This window comes from Notamacropus eugenii, chromosome 2 (assembly GCF_028372415.1).
Source record: "Notamacropus eugenii isolate mMacEug1 chromosome 2, mMacEug1.pri_v2, whole genome shotgun sequence".
NCBI lineage: Eukaryota > Metazoa > Chordata > Mammalia > Diprotodontia > Macropodidae > Notamacropus > Notamacropus eugenii.
Genome location: NC_092873.1, coordinates 159,084,188 through 159,087,516, shown reverse-complemented (window position 1 = coordinate 159,087,516; position 3,329 = coordinate 159,084,188). Strand labels below are relative to the sequence as shown.

The 3,329-nt window shown below is 40.4% G+C and overlaps 1 pseudogene; it reads left to right on the top strand.

Moving 5' to 3' along the window:
- Window positions 1-2,146: 2,146 nt before the first annotated feature.
- LOC140522867 (L-lactate dehydrogenase B chain pseudogene) lies at window positions 2,147-3,111 on the top strand (annotated as a pseudogene).
- Window positions 3,112-3,329: the final 218 nt, after the last annotated feature.

Here is a 3,329-nt window from a genome sequence, read left to right as displayed (position 1 = left end):
TAAAAAAAACCCGGGGTTTATATATCACATCAAACGCTTCCTAATCCTGCTGTTTGTTCAGTCATTTTCAGTCCTGACTGACTCTTAGTGACCGAATTTGGGATTTTCTTGGCAAAGATATTGGGATAGTTAGTCATTCTTCTCCAGTTCATTTCACATATGAGGAAGCTGAGGCAAATAAGGTTAAGTGACTTGCCCAGGATCACACAGCTAATAAATTTGAATTCACAAAGATCAGTCTTCTGACTCCAGACCCAGTACTGTATCCACAGTGACACCTAGCTGTACTTCCTAATTGTGTGACCTAGGGCAAATCACATAAACTTTTTCTTGTTTTTAAAATGCTGATTATAATAACACCTTCTTTAGAGGGTTGTTGTGGAGATCAACATGTAAAACACTTTGTGCACCTTAAAGCTCTATATAAATACGAGCTGTTATTATTGTTAGAATTACCTATTGGGTCTTTTCAAAGTGATATGCAATAAAAGTCATTCCAGCATATAGAATTCCCCTGTATATTGCTAGGCATAAATCCAAATTGTTTAAGTAGTCTTTTTTTTTTCGATTTTTAAATGTGTAACTTTCTTAGGCTGACTCTTCATTTTTTTGCCAACCATAGTGTTTGAGCAGACTAAATACCACATTACTACATAATTATAAAATGCCAACAAGCAAGAAAATAAGAGTTCATTACAAACAATTACTTCAATTATATTTCTGATGAACAAATATTAGCATATTGCTCTGCCACATTCAATTTAATTTTTTTACAAATACATAGCTCTATTACCCTCTATGATACTTGGATCTTACTTCTTAGAAAAGTCCCAAAGCCAGAGTAGCTATTATTTTATGGCAAAGATGTTCTTATTTAGAAGTCTTATCTTTGAAAGATGGCACAGTAAGCAGTAAATCTCCATAACATTCAGCTCCAAACAAGCATAAAGTAGCACCCCCAAATAAATCCTGGAACAGCAGAACCAGTAAAAAGTCAGGGTGGAATCATCTTTTAGCCCAAGAAACTTGGAAGATCGGTAAGAAACGTCTATCTCACTCAGGTAAAAGGAGAGCACAGTCCAGGACAGTAAGCATACCAGCAAACCAGCAATTAGACCCACCCCAAAAAATCAGTGGGAGATCCTGAGTCTCAGTATGATGGAGCAGGCAAACATCAACACCAGAACCCTGCCTCCCTACAATGTGCTTCGAACTGACCTGAGCAAACAGGCATCTATTGGTGGCCAAACTACCTCTTGCTACAATGTAGCCCTGGGAAATGCAGAAACACCCTACCAGTCTCAACACATGCCAGACACCAGCACTAGGACCCCAGCCCCACACCAGGACCGCAGCCCAGCACCAGGACAGCCTCCAGCAGCACCAGCCATCCCCAACCCCTCAGCTCAGCACTTAACATGAGGGTCTTCTGTGGACCTCAGGGCAACAATCAGGATTACATGGGACTCAGAGGCTGAGACATTAAAGTAATGGAGGTCATGGAACATGATATTCCAGAAAGCAAAAGAGCTAGAACTGCTCAGATTCAATCCAGCTCAAACTGTGTCTAGCTGAGATTCTGTCTGGCCCACTTATCAATATAAGTGATATGCAATAAAGAGTCAACCCAATATGGCAAATCTTTAATAAACTTTGTTTTACTTTGGTTGAAAGAAGGCTTGAGTCAAATTCATTCAGCAGGACCTGGTGTGTTGGTATTTTGGTTCCCTGACTCCAACAGTTTGGGGTACTGGTAACCCTGAAATGCAAGGGAATGAGGGGTCTACCCCAAAAGAGTTCAACCACTCAAGCCTTCTTTCAGTCAAGGGGCAGTTTCTAGCGTAACCAGTTTCTATTGTTGAGCTTCTAAGTGAACCTATGTAATTTAATGGGGGGGAAAATTGTAGAAGAAACGATAGTGAGGAGATCTGGATGAGATTAAGGAGAGATTCTGGCAGTTCTTTCTCTGGGTGTGGATAGCGTTTTCCAGGAGTTCTTTGGAATTGTCTTGGATCATTTTATTGCTGAGAAAAGCCAAGTTGTTCACTGTTGATCATCACATAATGCTGCTGATACTGTCTACAATATTTTCCTGATTCTGCTCTCTTCACTTTGCATCAGTTCATAACAAAATGGCTACTCTTAAAAACTGATTGTTCTAGTTGCAGAAGAGGAGGTAGCAGCCCCAAACAATAAGATTACCATTGTGGGTGTTGGACAAGTTGGTATGGCCTGTGCTATCAGCGTACTTGCAAAGAGCCTTGCTGATGAACTTGTCCTTGTTGATGCTGTGGAAGACAAACTCAAAGGAGAAATGATGGATCTGCAGCATGGAAGCTTATTTCTTCAAAATCCTAAAATTGTGGCTGATAAAGATTGCTCTGTCACTATTGGTTCCAAGATTGTTGTAGTTACCACTGGAGTCCTCCAGCAAGAGGGAGAGAGTCCCCTCAATCAAAGGAATGTGAATGTCTTCAAATTTATTATTCCCCGGATCATAAAGTATAGCCCAAACTGTATCATGATTGTGGTTTACAATCCAGTGGATATCCTTACATATGTTACCTGGAAACTGGGTGACCTGCCAAAGCACTGGGTGATTGGTAGTGGATGCAATCTGGATTCTGCCAGATTCTGCTATCTTATGTCTGAAAAACTTGGCATCCATCCAAGCAGCTGCCATGGTTGGATCCTTGGAGAGCATGGGGACTCAAGTGTGGTAGTGTGGAATGGATTGAATATGGCAGACGTTTCCCTCCAAGACCTGAATCCAGAAATAAGAATTGACAATGACAATGAAAAGTGGAAGCTGGTGATTAAAAGTGCCTACAAAGTGATCAAACTCAAAGGATACATTAACTGGGCTATTGGATTATGTGTTGCTGATCTAATTGAGACCATGTTAAAAAATCTTTCATTCATTCCATATCCACTATGGTGGAGGGGATGTATGGCATCAGGAATGAAATATTCCTTAGCCTTCCATGCATTCTGAATGCCCGAGGACCAACCAGTGTCATCAACTAGAAGCTGAAAGATGATGAAGTAGCTCAATTCAAGAAGAGCACAGATGTCTTGTGGGACATCCAAAAAGGCCTGAAAGACCTGTAACACTCATAGTAATATTCTGTAGAGACCCAATCAACATGATATGAATTGCTGTTCCCACTTAGATTAGCCATCTTGGTGGATAGAATTTTTCTCTTGAACTCAATTCTGGCCACAGCATCAAAGTATACAATTAAAGCCTTGCTATATGAACCTAAGAACCAATAAATATACTACTGAAGTGTGGAAAAAAGAGCTAGGACTTCAACCAAAAATCACCT